This window comes from Anoplophora glabripennis, unplaced genomic scaffold, assembly GCF_000390285.2.
Source record: "Anoplophora glabripennis isolate ALB-LARVAE unplaced genomic scaffold, Agla_2.0 scaffold67, whole genome shotgun sequence".
NCBI classification, from domain to species: Eukaryota; Metazoa; Arthropoda; class Insecta; order Coleoptera; family Cerambycidae; genus Anoplophora; species Anoplophora glabripennis.
Window position 1 is genome coordinate 1,036,148 of NW_019416806.1, and position 17,912 is coordinate 1,054,059.

Here is a 17,912-nt window from a genome sequence, read left to right on the forward strand (position 1 = left end):
GTATAGCAGACAGCGTTATTAAATCTCTGCCTGATATGTCGCACTCTATTACACCTGACTATTGGGAAAATTTTCCTTCACCTTCTTCTTCCTTTGGTTTGTTCCCGGTTGAAACCGCCGAAGTATCTAATGTCATTAAGGGTCTAAAGCGCTCTAACAGTTTAGATGTCCTAGACCTAAATAGCCGTATTGTTATGGAAACTTTTGACCTAATTGTGCAACCTTTTACCATTTTAATTAACTTAATGTTCACTAATGGCATATTTCCTGATATATTTAAATTTAGTCGAGTTAATCCCATTTTCAAAAAAGGCGATCGACATATAATTGATAATTACCGCCCGATTTCGATTATATCTTACTTTGGTAAAATAATAGAAATAATTTTGAAAAATAGACTCTCCAGTTATTTTGAATCCAACTGTTCTTTGTTAAATAATCAGTATGGCTTCCGCCGTGGTAGATCTACCATACAGGCCTTACAGAAAACTGTTGAATACATAGTAATGGGACTAGAAAGCGGAGAACACGTAGCTGTTACGTTGTGTGACTTGACAAAGGCATTTGATTGTGTCTCCCACGACTTACTACTGCGGAAGCTAAGTTGCTATGGTGTTAGAGGTTGCGCCCTTAATCTGTTCTCAAGTTATTTGAAAAACAGACGTCAGTGCGTTACAGTGAATGGTAATACTTCCAAGTTTAACCGTATTGATCACGGTGTTCCGCAGGGTTCTGTTTTGGGGCCCTTGCTTTTCGCGATATATCTTAATGACTTTTGCTTTGCTATCGCACCTAATAAGTGTATACTATTCGCAGATGATACCACCCTGATTAATATGAATAAAGATTCCTCATGTCTAACTGAAGATTCATCTAACATGCTATCTAAAGCCATAAATTGGTTTACATATAACAATCTAAAAATTAATAGAGATAAATCCCAGAGTATAACGTTTACCACTACTCCAGGGCATGTAGAACTTAAATTTGTTAAAATCCTTGGTATTACAATTGATAATAAATTGACTTGGTCTGACCATGTTGAGTCCATGAATAAAAAGCTGTCTGGGGTAGTTTTTTTGTTAAGGCAACTGAGAGAGGTGATTAGCACTGATACTTTAAGATCAGTTTATTTTTCCCTCTTTAATTCAATCTTGTCTTATGGTATTGTGCTATGGGGAGGCTGCTCTAGCGCTTTAAAAACCTTTAGAATCCAAAAAAAGCCATTCGTANCTATTCTATTCTATTCTATTCTATTCTATTCTATTCTATTCTATTCTATTCTATTCTATTCTATTCTATTCTATTCTATTCTATTCTATTCTATTCTATTCTATTCTATTCTATTCTATTCTATTCTATTCTATTCTATTCTATTCTATTCTATTCTATTCTATTCTATTCTATTCTATTCTATTCTATTCTATTCTATTCTATTCTATTCTATTCTATTCTATTCTATTCTATTCTATTCTATTCTATTCTATTCTATTCTATTCTATTCTATTCTATTCTATTCTATTCTATTCTATTCTATTCTATTCTATTCTATTCTATTCTATTCTATTCTATTCTATTCTATTCTATTCTATTCTATTCTATTCTATTCTATTCTATTCTATTCTATTCTATTCTATTCTATTCTATTCTATTCTATTCTATTCTATTCTATTCTATTCTATTCTATTCTATTCTATTCTATTCTATTCTATTCTATTCTATTCTATTCTATTCTATTCTATTCTATTCTATTCTATTCTATTCTATTCTATTCTATTCTATTCTATTCTATTCTATTCTATTCTATTCTATTCTATTCTATTCTATTCTATTCTATTCTATTCTATTCTATTCTATTCTATTCTATTCTATTCTATTCTATTCTATTCTATTCTATTCTATTCTATTCTATTCTATTCTATTCTATTCTATTCTATTCTATTCTATTCTATTCTATTCTATTCTATTCTATTCTATTCTATTCTATTCTATTCTATTCTATTCTATTCTATTCTATTCTATTCTATTCTATTCTATTCTATTCTATTCTATTCTATTCTATTCTATTCTATTCTATTCTATTCTATTCTATTCTATTCTATTCTATTCTATTCTATTCTATTCTATTCTATTCTATTCTATTCTATTGATTGTACAAAGCATCATCGAAGCTTTTCGAATGGTGCATTGATCTCAGAATCAAGTGGGCAATGAATTCCATTTGAAAGACACTCGATTTAATAAGAAGAATTGTCTCATTGTAGTATTGAAAATTTCTCTTTTTAACTTCTTTGAATGTCCTCTTAGCCGAGATTCTGAATTTAGGAGGAACATATTGGGCATATCGCAGCCAAATATATCGTTTAAGGCTGTGTATCTTATAGTTAAGTTTCCTGTTGATGGATGTTGTTAAATTGTCCGCTCGCAGTCTTTGTTCGTTAATCTTTAACTTAAAATTTGAAATAAAACTGCGCATTTCTAACACATTGGAAAGGGAAAAATTAAATAAATAAATAACCTTTTGTATTAGTTATATTGTACAATTAATAATTATAAGGTGCTTTATTAAATATTTATGTAATTTATTATAATATAACAGTAAATAACGTTTTCAATCTCAAATACTTAGGCTGTTTTACTTTCACCATCGCTCTTTGTTCTAAAAATAGTTATTTTGTCGGAATAACCCAGATATTACATTTCTCAGACCAGGAAAACATTTCCATAAAAATTATAATAAGTTTGAACCGTATCCATTCAAAACATCGTATAAATCTGTAAACAAAATAATGTTTCCTGTGGTGACAATAAGTCTCTCATTTATGGCGCTAGGAAACCATAACTGGGGTATACACATATTGAACGATTTCGAAATTTTATAGCCAAAAAGGAGCACACGTTGAGAGTTTACATATTTACAAGTGTACACGAGACGTACAATGTGTCCATTTGTCGGAGAAAAAAATCTCGTTGTCGGACTGTCCAGGACACTGACATTTCAAAATTAGTACAGACTGCCGTAAAAGTGCTTCTGTTTTACAGCTTAACCAAATTCATCTTGTCCACGAGATTTAAATGCGCACCGGCAATGGTACCCTGCTAGCACCGGAGCTCATTCTCTGACTGAACGTCTAATGGCGAACATCGATATAGTACAGCAGATATCTGCCCAATTACACAGCACCACAAAAAAAAGTGGCAGGTCCGAAAGAAAAGACCATGGTATCCATATGGTTTTGGGGTCGCTGAATCCGAATCCGGTGTCCGTTTGACACGATTAGCTCTGGTTTAAGGTCAATTCAAGGTCAAATATAGAAAATCAGTTGTCAACAAACTAACCCTACGTATTTATACGTTTTTGGAGACGCCGAATCCGAATCCGCTGTTCCTTTGACTCGATCTGATCTAGTTTAAGTTCAGTTCAAGGTCAAATGTAAAGGCATTTATGTTGTTCATATTTGATCCTATGTAAGACTATCCTCAAAATATGGCACTCTTATTTCAATGTGCGTTAGGTTTATAAGATTCAGGTTTGAAGGGATTTATCCAACAATATCATTGTAGTAACCTAAGGAAAATTCTTCATCGTTAGAAAAATATTTCTTATTTCTATACTGATAGTAAAAAGCTTTCACTTTTCCGGCTTGCTTAGTATTTTTTTAGCCATGATATTAGGAACTCTGCTCCATTCTCTGCCAGGCCCAAATCTCGAAAAACAATTAACTATTTTGTGATATTGTTCCTGTCTTTTTCACAACGTGATATGGAATATATTCGTCATCACTAGTATCACGAGCAATATTAGTGATAGTTTCATTGCCACCCAAGTTTCTCCCTTCTTTAATATCTTGGTGAAACCTTTCTTTCTGCTCAAACCCAATAAAATTTTTCACTTAGGTTTAAAACCAAAATATTTATGTAAGTATTTTCCGTATGTCGATTGATCTATTTCTATTAGAAAGTAACGGGTTATCCATTTTCTCCTTGGGAAAGTAATGTTTAAAAAAACACACTGAATATTTAAATTTCGATGGAACTTTTATTTCATAATAAAGTTTGGACTATGCCATTATGCGTGAAAAACAATATCATTCAAATGTCCTCCACGGAACCGTTTGCAGAACTCAATCTTTTTGAAGTAATTTTCGAAGACTTTTTCACACAATTCGGGCAATAATTCGGCCATAACTTGATATATCTCGTCCTTCAATTACTCCAAAGTTGCGGGATTGTTCGCATAACCACGGTGTTTCGCATAGCCCCACAAAGAGAAATCCAAAGGCGTTAAATCGTAGGATTTTGGTGGCCAAGCCACATCGCCGTATCTCGAAATTACTCGTCCTGGGAATTTCTCGCGCAATAGAGCCATAATTGGCCGCACTGTGTGGCATGTGGCCCCATTTTGTTGAAACCACATATCGTCCAGATCAAAATCTTCAATTTCAGGCTAAAAAAAGTCATCATGGCGCCACAATGTGCCGTATGACAGGCCCAAATGCTCACCTCGATTTGAAGTCGAAAGATTCGGGTTACCGTTAACACTTTCATTCACAGCGCCTATGTTTTCGATTGAACGGGCAAAACGATGATGCACAGGTCTTACGATGTCTGTTACTGTTCCAGTCTATTGGAATTTCCTCACTGTATTGGTGGTTGTTTGCTGGGATAGACGATTATGTCAATCATAATCTCCGCGTAATACGCGAAATACAGCCACCGAAGATCCACTATCTCCGGAGCATAATTTAATAATTTTAACGCGTTGTTCGGTCGTAAAACGTTCCATATTGTGAAATGGCAAACCTTTAACTAAACAAATACCAGTCTGGATGATAGTGATAATTGACAAATATCAATTGGCAGGGCTTTACTATCCCAAGCTCGAAATGGATAACCCGTTATTTAATAGACCTGAACGCTTCAAACGGACATCAGATTCGGATTCATCGACCCCCAAAACGTATAGATATATAAGTTTACTTTGTTTTCAATTGAATGTCCACATTTGACCTAGAACTGACCTCAATCCAGATCTGATTGAGTCAAACGGACATCAGATTCGGATTCGGCGACCCCAAAAACTTATAGATATGTAGATTTACTTTGTTGGCAATTGATTCTCTACATTTAACCTTGAACTGAACTTAAACCAGATCTGATCGAGTCAAACGGACACCGGATTCGGATTCGGCGACTCCAAAAACGTATAGATACGTGGGTTTAGTTTGTTGACAATTGATTTTCTACATTTGACCTTGAACTAACCTTAAACTAGAGCTAATCGCGTTAAACGGACAAAGGGTTCGGATTCAGCGACCACAAAGACGATACATAGGCTGAAAAATAGATGCATAGGTTTAGGTTGTTGACAATTGATTTTCTACATTTGACCTTGAACTGACCTTAAACCAGAGCTAATCGTGTCAAACGGACACCGGATTCGAATTCAGCGACCCCAAAATCATATGGATACCATGGTCTCGTCTTTCGGACCTGACACTTTTTTTTTTGTGGGACTGTGTTATTAAAATGAAATTAATTAATTTAGCCTTGATTTTTTCAAGTATATCAATGTCATGAATCACGTACTCGATTTTAATAAAAATAAAGGGATCAGATCTATTTTATTCGAAAACAGTGTTACGGCAAAAATATTCTATGTAGGGCACACAAGATTGTTTTCGGAAAATCATTTTTTCAAATTAATCTCTTCAATTCCTTGAAAAGGAACAGCCCTGATTTTATAACATGTTGTGATAGAGCCATCAGTTCTCCTTATTTTGATACCAAGGACATATTTGGTAATTTTTTGGTACATAAAACTCAAATGGAAATTGAGAAACTTTTTGTAATCTAATAAAACGCATGTAGATATTATTAACATAAAATAACAGTAATTATGTTAAGTTTTTGAGAACTCATAACATAACTCATGGATTAATCATAGTGAAAAAGTGGAATATGAAAAGCAATATAGAAAGAAAACTATTTCAAATAAAACTATTGCTCCTTTCTAGAATTCCAAAATTTTTCTTACTCGATATTCTGAGAACAGTTTTTACAGATAAATTAATATGATTTTTTATTTGTATGAAACTATTTTTGACATTTCTTGTTTTCATATTTGTCAAATATTTACTAGTAGTAAATTTAAGGACCTTTATGTTACCAATTATTGATTGTCTAAATCAGGGCGGGTTCATAAGTCACTTTCCGCGACATTTATCAAGATATTTATAAGACAGCTGAGACTGAATCGGCAAAATAAATAGCAGTTTGAGTGACAAAGAAAACGGAAACTCATAAAGTAGATCGGCCTATCTAGATAAATTTATCATAATTTCTATTGTCATTTCTGTACACAAACGTAGGTTTGAGATGAAATATTATTGGCATTACTAAAAAATAAATTTATGAGGAAGGTCTGCACTAATAATCCAAATTTTTAATAATAAATTAATAAAATATTCTCTTTCGCTTTTTTTTAAATTCACAAATGCGTGGTAGTTTCTACATTTAGCAAACAAAAAAATCGACCTCTTCGATTTTTTTAAAACTTTGGGATGCTAAACTACTTTGAATTTTATGAGACTCGTGTTTTTTTGTTTTTCCGAATAAATTTTTCAAACTCTATGGCTCCATGTCAAAGTTTACATACATCGTGATAGCGTTATTAAGAAAATGAAAATATATAATTTTTTCAAGTGGCGGTCATTTTGACCCAAATTATCCTATTAAAAGGCATTTTTTTGTCACATTTTTACCTGTTCCTTTTAGAATTCAAATTGCTTTAAAACTTTCTGAGATAAAGGAAAAACGGAAAAAAAATTTTTGTTTTCAAAATTGATTTTTTCAAAAACGTCACTTTTATTTTCTCCAAATTTGGATATGTTTTTCAAGGCCAAATAAGCTATCTGTTAGCCAGCAACATGCCAACTTGTTCCGTTCGGGAGATACGGTTTCGCAAAGACTATATTTTGCAGTTCCTCAGTTTTCAAACTTATACAAGTATGCTTTTGAAAGTTGAAGAAATCAATCAATTCACGGTATTCGTTATAGTCATATTTGGTTATCCAAGAGATTGATGCTGAAGGAATAGAAATAGAAAAACAAACTCAGTGTTAAAATCTGATTAATACGCGTGACTGACTGTCTGCTATAATTGCTACCTATTATACTGATTTCACAATAATAAATTACTGTAACAACTCATTAATAAAGTAATATATCTTATTTCATTTGTACTTATGTTGAATGTTGATTTATACTGATTCTTTTCTTTTTTACTCATTTCTACGTTGACAAATGATTTCGCAAGTTAAAATTATTATGATACAAGCTTATATTTAACGTATATGAGGCTTAAACGTGTAGAAATATTGTCTTTGCGAAATCGTATCTCCAGAACAGAGCAAGTTGCCATATTGGCTAAAAGATAGTTTATTTGACCTTGAAAAACATTTCCAATTTTGGTGAAAATAAATTTTGGGGTGTTTGAGTAAATCAATTTTGAGAAAAGAAGACTTTTTTTTTTCAAAAGGTGAAGGCAAAGAGAGTGGATAGGGTATTTCTTTATTTGCCATTGTAATATTCAAGGTAGGCAAACATGTTTTGTTAAAAACAATCTCTAAGTAAACCTGATAGTCCAGCAGATTTATTATTTTTTATTTTTAGGCAAAATTCCAAACATAAAAAAGCCATGTGCACGACTAATTTTATGGATTTTCATAGAGTTTAAGTACTTATAATTTCACTTGGAAAATCAAAGCAATTTACTGAAAAATGTCTGTGTAATATGTACTTCTATTAGATTGTTGTGACAAATTAAGAAAATCAATTCTCTGTTGCGCAAACAAGATACAAGAAATACCCTGAATAACCCCCTCAACAACACTTTCTCGCCTTTCACATAAAGATGGTTTATTATTAAAAATAACCTTAATTTTTTATAAGAGCTCTTCAAATATTTCATCATTACCTATACCCCGCCGTTAACAGAAGGGTGCGATTTTTTGTATTCAACGCGAAAGTGGCTCATTTCCTGTATTAAGGCCAGAGAAATATTTTTAAAGAAAAGTATATCAGTCGTCCTGTTATATTCACTTCATTTTGATCGATTCTAAAGACGGAAAAACTTTTCGGAGCATATTATTTTCGTTGAAATAGCAATTTATTTCGTCGAGTTTATTAATATTGACAAAAAAAAAACAATTATATACACACATATTATCAAACATTTTATATACAATTATATATAGAGTGCTATACGTACATTATACATATACACAAGCTACAGTGAAAAATGCCCATAAAGACAACATAAAATGAATAACAAAACAAACAAAAGCCAATTAAAATAGGTTCATTATTAATTTTATGTTACAAGAAAAAATGTCAATATTATGTTGGAGGCTGTTGCAATAATAAATTAGTATTAGGCATTGCGAGGTACTCGTACATCATATTCGAGTAGCGTAGATTGGCGCGAGGCACGTGGAAGTTAAAACGTTCCAAAATTTGAGGACAATCATATACATAATTAATGACTCTAAACAAAAAAACAACAGAATGCACATCTCGACGTATCTCTAACGACTTACAGTTAAACATGTCCAAAAGAATATTGTGAGAAAATCCAATGTTGGGATATATTCCTTGAGTTCTGAAGTGCATGTATTTTAAGAATTTTCTTTGAATGTTTTCTAAGTTATTTTTATAGACTGCATACTGAGGATACCAAACTATTGAAGCATACTCCAAGCAAAATCTTACAAAACAATTATATAAATTTACTATTGTAGAAGGATTAGCAAAATCACAATTTCTGATCACAAACCCAAGGCTTCTATAAGATAGATAAGATAGATCACAGGACAAGTCATTCTAGAGAAGGGCATTATGTTACTTATGTTAAAGGGAATACAGTTTTCTGTACACCATGTATTCACTGATGTTAAAGCATTTTGTAAATTCTGACAATCATTTAAAGTATCAATCTTAACAAATATTTCCATATCATCAGCGTAAAGTAAGCAATTAACATCTAACTATTTACTAATATCATTCAAAAAAATATTGAATATTAGGGGTCCTAAAATGAAACCTTGGGAAACTCCAGACAATACATTTATGAGTTCAGAATTAAATTTATTGATTATATTCAAAATGCCTGAAGGTAGGTAAATAAATACAAATTTTCATTCGTATTTCACATTTTATTCTTTATTAAGAAAAAATAAGATCACAATGAGCCAAAATGTAACAGCTTTTCTTCCGTTTTTAACATTTTTTCACGTTTGTAAGAGTAGCACTTTGAACTTTTCATACTCTTATATAAGGTCTTTTAAAAAAATAATCGAACCTTATTTTTTTCAATTTTATTATTAATTTTATACATTATTCTGCCTTTTCTCCTTTAAAGTACTTACTCCCCCCCTATTCACATACTTTCCCAGCGGTGTTTCCATTTCACGAAGCAGCCTGGATGGCTTCATGTGGAATGGAAAAAATCCCAACGAGCCAGATCTACGGAGTAAAGAGGATGAGGGCGGAGGATAATATTTTGTTACAAAACTGACGACTTGACGTGTGCGGGTGCATTGTCATGGTGCAAGAATAATTTTTCTCGCCACAACTCTTTGTTTGAATTTTTTCATGTAAAACATTGTAAAACACCTTGAGGCAAGAATTCAAAATGTACAATTCCAATAAAGTCGAACTTTTGTGTCAATGTCGTAGCCGTAAGCCCAACTTTCATCTCCCGTTATGATCCTTTGAATGAATGTTTCATCTTCTATTCATGTTTCTGAATTGTTGAAGCAGTTGTACGATCATCAAACGAGGAACAAATTTTGCTGCAACTCGGTGCATGTTGAGATGCTAACTTCTTCTGAAGTTCCTCTGACAGTCAATCGATGATTTCACGCACCAGATTTTCGATTTTCTGATCGTAGGAGTCATCAGTTGAAGTCAAAGGCTTTCCTGGTTGAGGATCATCTTCAATTGATTGACAACAACTGTTAAATCGTAAAAACCAATCGTAACATTGTGTACGACCCAGAGCATCTCCGTAACCTTGTTTCAAATATTGAAATGTTTCTGTGAAAGTTTTCCTCGGTTTCATTCAAAATTTTACGTTGTATCGTTGTTCCAGCAAATAGCACATTTTGAAAATCGTTACCAAATATCACGAAAACTAAATGAGATATCAACAATCCAAGAACATATGAATACGGGGGCAATGCAATGCTGCCAACCGTATATCACTAAATATCTCCGTTAGCGTGTAATGCAAAAAGTTCGGTTATTTCTGAACAGACCTCGTATTGAAAAACTTTTACTGTATTATTTTGATCGGTTTAGTTATGCTGCCTGATACAGTGAAATAACTATGTAATTCTTTTGTTCAAATTTTTTAGGTGTAGAAAATATGGTAAACCATATTTTTCAGAAATTTTAAGTACCTATCTCGAAAACTATTTATTTCTCTACACAAGTTTATATGAGAATATCTTTTCTTTTTTTGAGTTCTAACATAGAGTAAAATTTAGGTATACCAAATAATTTCTGTATATATTTTTGAACAGTTAAATAAATATTATTATTATAGGTGCTAAGGAGATATTTTATTGAATTAAAATTGGCTCCATCTTCACTACTTGAATTAACTAATAGTCTATTATTTAATCAGCAACAGTTTTAAAGTAACAGGTGCGGAGAAGCACTCAAATACTAAGAAATCTACACGACTGGGACTCTTCAAGGTTCTGATAAAGGTGGAGTACTAAAGCCGGTTTATGCTTATCCGTAAACTGTGTAAAACAGTACACGAATATTTACTTTGTAGCTTTATTATCGTCCGCATTTTTGGATGTAGCCTTCCTTTGTCTTGGAGATAAGTAATGCAAAATTTCTAGGAAATGTTTCAATTTTACAAGGCTGTAAAATTTAGTAAATATATTTTTACCTGTTTACCCTGAGTTGCAGAAATATATTCATAATTTTGCTCACAGAATATTTGAAACATTGTAAAGTTTATAATTTATGGTAAAAATAATTTATAAAGGCAATAATATGACTAAAGGCTGTTTTCACGCTTTCTTGCTATCTACTTTATCATCCGAATGAATACTAGACGTGTACTAAAAGATCTGCTAAAAATTTTTATATCCCACTGTGCTAATCTGATGTTTTAAGTTTCTATTTTTGCGTCTAAAACACGTTTATCATGTAATTCAGAATTAAAAATTACTTTAGATTTTGTCATAAACATAGTAGCGACGTATTTAAAAAAATTAATCTGATGATGACCCATCGAAGACGAAACCTCGGATTGCAAAAATGTTGACACCACTGTATAGAGCGAAAAAAGTGGCATTGTAATTATGCAATTTAATTTAAAATTTGCTTTCAAATAAAGCCAGAAAAAAAAAATTAAACAATTTTGAAAAATTTCGGGTTTTTCCGGATATCTCCGGAACTACCCGGAATTTTAAAACTTTCTAAACGGCACATTGTTAGATATAAAAAAGCACAACTTTTTCTAATGTGAGCCACCCCCGTTTATTTTTTTTTTGCATTTTTGAACATGTTTTTGAACTGCGATTACAGATTTTTTTTATTTCACCAAGAAATATATGTCAAAACGAAACCGGCAGAACTCTGTACGATGATTTTTCTAAGTAGAATTTTTCTTTGAAAAAATGTGTTTCAGACCGGAAAAAATGAATATCTCGGGAACTCCTTGATTTTTTTATCTAAAAAAATTGGTGGTTATTTAAGACAGAAAAGTATACTTTCACCGGGTTTCGTCAAAATTAAATTATTTTTGTGAAAATGAGAAATAAAAAACGAGAAAAAAACCTTGTTTTTTACATTTTTCTCGGAAATTTTGAGGTTATCTTAAAAAGTGACCTCTTTAAAAGTTTGTAGACTTTTGTATTGGATACTTTTTTGTTTGATGTCAACTTTCGCCAGAAATCCCAATGATACAATTATTCATAACTTTTCAATCCCCCAATCAAGCCTCCGCCACCCCTGCTCACGCATTTATTATTTTTTTCGTTTATTATAAGCCAAAATTCAAAATTCAAAATTCAAAAACAGTTTATTCTTATAAGACACATAACAATGTATAAGAAAAGTCTAGTCGAACATCAAACAGCACATAGGTATACAAAAATATTAAATCAATAATAAATATAAATACGTACACACATACATGTATAAGTCAAAAGAATGTATAAATATATATTAATACAGCAAACATTTATTTAAAGAAATCTGCGGTACTTTACCATTTTACCATTTCCACTTATAAAAGTCCAGGTAATAATTTTCTTTATTTTTCCCTCTAAATGAGTTATTTCGAGCAGTCTATTATTATTATTTGTAACCTTGTTTTTTTTTTGTAGGTATTTTGTATTATTTCAGTATGTGTAGCCAACAAAGATCCAAGTTTACAAACTTATATAATTTTAATTTTAAATAACTTAGTAACAAACAAATTTAAACCGTCAAAAATAATTTAAACAAAACGCCATTCTCATTCAGAACAAATTTTTGCAACGTCAACAACTTATCAAAGTGTGCAATATATACAGTGATGTGTAACAAATTATCACACCAGAGTAAAATTCACACCACACCGTAGCTTTGTGGGTATACAGTGGTCGTTCTTGAATGACCTGGAGATTGTCTCTGTCTCAATGTCCACAATTTTGCTTGTTCACATACTCACGAAGATGGAAATGCACCTCGTTGCTAAAGATGATTTTCTTTCCAAAATCACCGTCCAATTGATGATTTTCCAACATCCAATCAACGAATGTCCGGCGCATTAAATGGTCGTCTGGTTTCAATTTTTTGGGATAGCTGAATCCTGGATGGATGCAGATGCAAATCTTTTGTTAAAATCCACTACATTGTGCTTTTTGAAAGGGTTGCGGGAATTTCCGCCACACTATCACTCACTGTGGCAATATTTACGCCTGCACAGCCAGTAAGAGCCCGTCCGTTTTTTTAATTTTCTGTAACCGAGCCTGTTTCGCACTTTTCGTATTTGTAAGAAATTTTCACAATCTTCAGCAGCGTGTTTAGTACAACATGTGGCCCTGACAATGCTAGCAACTTTTCGGAATGAAAATGGTGCACAGTTCAAATCTTGCGTTATATTTGAGACACTTTTAACTTTTCAAGTTGTGTTTTCTGAAGCCAGTTCTGCATAATTGAGAGTGTCCTTAAAAAACAGATATTTGTAAAAAATCTCCAAAAACCTCTTATAACGCCCATGTACTAGAAAACTAATATTTATTATTAAAAAAATACATACATGTTTCGTTATCATTAAATTTCTTCTTCATCGGGCGTTGAAAAATGCAATGTTACCACCAATTTACAGTTTTTTATTTCCCATATATGCAAATAAACGTGATCTTTTCTTCAGCGTGTTAAAGGGTATAGAAATCAGATATCTACCTAGAGGTTATGGCAATAAAATATTTTTTCTCTATTATTATCTTATACAATTTTTTAAGTGTTAGTGAAATAATATACATTTCTTTCCTATTGCAAAATTTTTAAATTTCTTTTATATTATGGAATAAAACAGTTTAATTCATAAATTTCAGTGTATTGGTCAAGTAATAAGTGGAGTTCCCCATAAAAGAATATAACAATATGTAATAGAAAATTTATGAATCAAATTAACAGTTTTTAGGTATACAGGTAAAGATTATTATTGATTAAACTGGTATTATTAATGTTTCAATAATATAACGCACAATTCATTAATCTACCTGGTATAATATTTCGATTGTTGTATTTTCTCACATCAAAGGGAGATTCCCAGGGGAATTGTGTTCAAAACTTTCTATTTAATTCACGAGTTATATTGCCTGTTGAATTTGTAATGATTATTTCTGAATACCCACTTTATTCGGCATCGTTAATAAAGGAAAAGAAATCCTTGGGGATGAAATTCACGTACGAATTTCTGTTATATTAGACCCCATCAATTATTTATGGAAGTATAACAGTTTCCCTGAATATTGCAAATGTTTTCAGAAGGTTGCTATTATAAAGCTGGATCAAATTTTATAGGATATTGGAAGTGAATGAGGGTTCTGAGGGTATCTTATACAGCTTTTCATTACATGTTAAACTTCTTCCTAATGGTTAATATTTTTTTTTACTTTCGGCACTGCGCACTATATGAAAGTAAATACTGAATTTATTACAGTATAAAGTAATTGAAAAACTAACTAAAATGTAAGATAAGGATCAATGCAAATCATTTGTTTTCATTGAACTGTCGCAAAATTACAGGACTGGATCTAGGAAGCTGTACGAATGTATTTGCGTAAATTAATTTAAACTTTAACATGGTTCAAATTCGTAACAACTTTTTTGTGCAGATCAAAAACAGCTGAAATGATTGCAGGAACTGTTTTGTAAAGAATCAGTTTTTTAATCAAAATATTTTGATAACTTATTTTAAAAATTAATAAACTAAAAACAAGGTTATGTTCTGCAGAGTACTAGAAAGTCTTGCAAAACTTATTTTAAAATTTGTTTTATGGGAATTAGATTAAAAAATGTGTTGTCCCGAATATTAACTACGAAAATTTAGGAATTTATAGAGGAAGTAAAGATAATAACACTGTTTTATAAATTCTTTATTGATATATTTTCTGAATTGATTAAGATATTAGAATAAAATTTTATGCGTATAATACATTCTAAAATAGGATTCATGTGAAAAAATTTAGTCAACTCAATGATCAGGTATGCTGCTTAATTTTTTAAATAAAAATTTTATTTTGAACGACTCTTTTTGAATAGCTTTTTCCATTTTGGGACAAATTAAAAATTTGTAAAGATAGATAGGTTTATGCAAAGAAAAAGTATTTTAAGATTTTATATAATGTGTTCATGTCCTTGTACTTCAGTTTCATCGACTGAAGTATTCTCACTTATCAGCTTACTCTCTAAAAGATTTCTGCATTCGAATGAGTTGAATGAATGAATGAACTAACCTCTTTCATAGAAATGACAGTCTCAAGAGCAATGGTTGTTCTAGTATTGTATACAAACAAATATTCTTAGGTTTGAATTAGAAAGAAGCTCCTTAACTTTTGAGATGTTGTTGTGTAACAACCTGTTTAATATTTCATTCGACTGAACTAATCATTTTTAGAAATGACTAATTTGTACCGAAACTGCAAAACTTGCAAAAAAGTTTCACTTTTAGTCACTTCCTCTGAATTTTCGTAATCAAAACCAAAGGGACACTGTGTATGTTTAAAACATATAGACATATTCACATTTTACGATTTAAGAATGGATGCATGAATTTAATGTAACTTATTGATTTTCAGCTTTTACATAAGTATGGTAGTTAGTACTCTATGTTATAGCACAGTCAACTTGAGTGGTATAGAGTCATAGGTATATATATAGACATAGAGTGTTTCAGAATTAATTGATCAATCTGGAAACGCGTCATTTTCGAGACACTACAGGGTGTTAAAGTTTGATTAAAATTCACATTCCCTGAAATACATCGGGTTCAATTCACGAAAAATAAATAAATCTCAATTCCTAGATAGCTCTAAGACACCACTAGTTACTCTAGAAAGCACCTAATCATATCATAAAGTGTCTAGAATAAAGTCCGAAGGACTTTTTTTTTCTAGAAATGCGAATTTAAATACAACACATTCACAGAAAATCCAAAAAAATAATTGGCATAGAAATAGCAGCAGAAATAGTCTGTTAAAGATAGCAAATGGTAAAAACTGTAACATTTCTACGACAATATTTTTCGGTATTTTTCTATAAAAAAAAAAAATCCGAACACCATGTCTAGTTGTCTCATTTCTGTGGTGTGTTTTATGTTTTTTTTTTATTTATCTGGCAAATTCTAGAAAAACTCTTTTAGTCATAAAGGTGGCTAAATTTTTTACATATTTCAAGGAATCTACAAATATTGATTAGCTTTATGACAGGTAAGGGATGGGTAAGTCGTAGTAAGGGAAGAGTAAATAGGTGTGAGTAGGGCAAGCTCTTTTTAATGCAAAAAATATGCACCAGTGATCATAATTGATAAAGGCAGTAAATCTCGTAATAAATATTTTTTTTACGCTGGTATTACGATAAAAATTCTTCATTAACTTTTAATAATTTATTTTAGACGTATTAAACTAATTCAAACAAATTCAATAAATTTTTCCATAAGTCCTATTAGATTAAGTCAAACGATGTTCTTCAATACCATAAATCTAGTAAGCAAAAGACTTAATTGACAATTACGGGAAATAACTACCTACTAACTCTAAAAGTCACATGCCCTAAATAGCACTGATTATATCAGCAGTATCTCACTAGACATTGCAGGTATAATTCAATGTTAGATATTATTCACTGTCATTAACTCGGCCATCAATTAAAAATATGTAAATAAAGTTACATATGTTTTACAAAACAAGATTTTTGGTGTTAAAAACATCTCTTTTGTGCTGCCCTACTCTCCCATAATCTTAGGCACTAAATGGTAATACCATTAGATAGGCTATAGATAAGGTATTTAAGAGTGGGAGGTAAGTACCTACCCTAATTACACATATAAATAGAAATATTTTAAGGGAAACAGAGGAGTTCGTTAGATCAACGAGTGAGATGTGAAATGTATGGGTAAGTTTATAAAATTTTCTTAGCGAGATTATAGTGACATAGGCATAAATAACTAAATGTGTCACATAAATTTTATGTATTTCAAAGTATTTCTAACTTTATTTATTTTGTACTGCATTTACACCTTTTTTGAGAATTATTTGTTGGTGTATCGAACAATATATATACGGCCCATTAGAATATTTCAGAGACTACTTCGATTTGAATTTTGAAAATTTGCTTATCGAATACTGAATGTCATTACCGATATTTGCCTTTCAAGACCATTTGTTATTTTTAACATAGTAATCTTGAGAATATAACCGCAATTGAATTTAAAAAGTTATGTCGGTTTTAACTTTTCAAAATATAACGTAAAAAATGGTTCATTTGGTATAATTTTCTTCAGGTGATTTTGATAGTGGAAGGTGGTTAAAATAAGTGCTACAACATTGGCATTATTTTATTTAAAGAGATCACCCCCAAAAGCCCCAAAGCTTAAATTTTCAAAATTGAAATCGAAGTAGTACTTTCATTCAAAGTAACTCAGAAACTTGAAGAGCTAGAACCGTTTTGCAAGCGCCATTAAGTTAGCAACAGAACTATCTAAAATGTTCCCCATTTAACCAATTTCCTATTCCTTATAGTTAGATACCAATACCTGCGTCACCAAAATGATTCACACTGTATATACTACTTTCTACTGTAATACAAGGGGGATAAATTGAATAATTCCAAAGGATATTGTTATTAAATTTTACTACAACAAAAGTGATTATATTCTTTTTGTGGAATTCTAGGAAAACAATTACATACTTACCTTTGTCTGTTGCTTGTTTTCACTAGTGACATGTATGAGGTCTTCTATATTAATTTCTTAGGTGTTGCATTGTTATACTTTTATTTTATCAGTAGTAACATGTATCAGGTCATTTACATATTGTGTATTACTATCTTGATAGGTTTTAAATTTTTAATTTGTTATATTTTAATAAAGCACACAAATAGCCCACGTACAAGAATGTCCAAACACTCTTTTGTGGGTATTATTTCTTTATCAGTTTGTTTATGTTCATTATAAAATTTAGTATTTTTGTTTTTTTTTAACAACAATAAAAATAGAAAGTTGGAGTTATGCAATTCTACTTGTTGAAGCCAGTAGAACAATACATTATTTTTTGCCCATAGTTTCCGAATATTATGTGCAATATTCAATAATTTAATACTAATAATTAAGCATA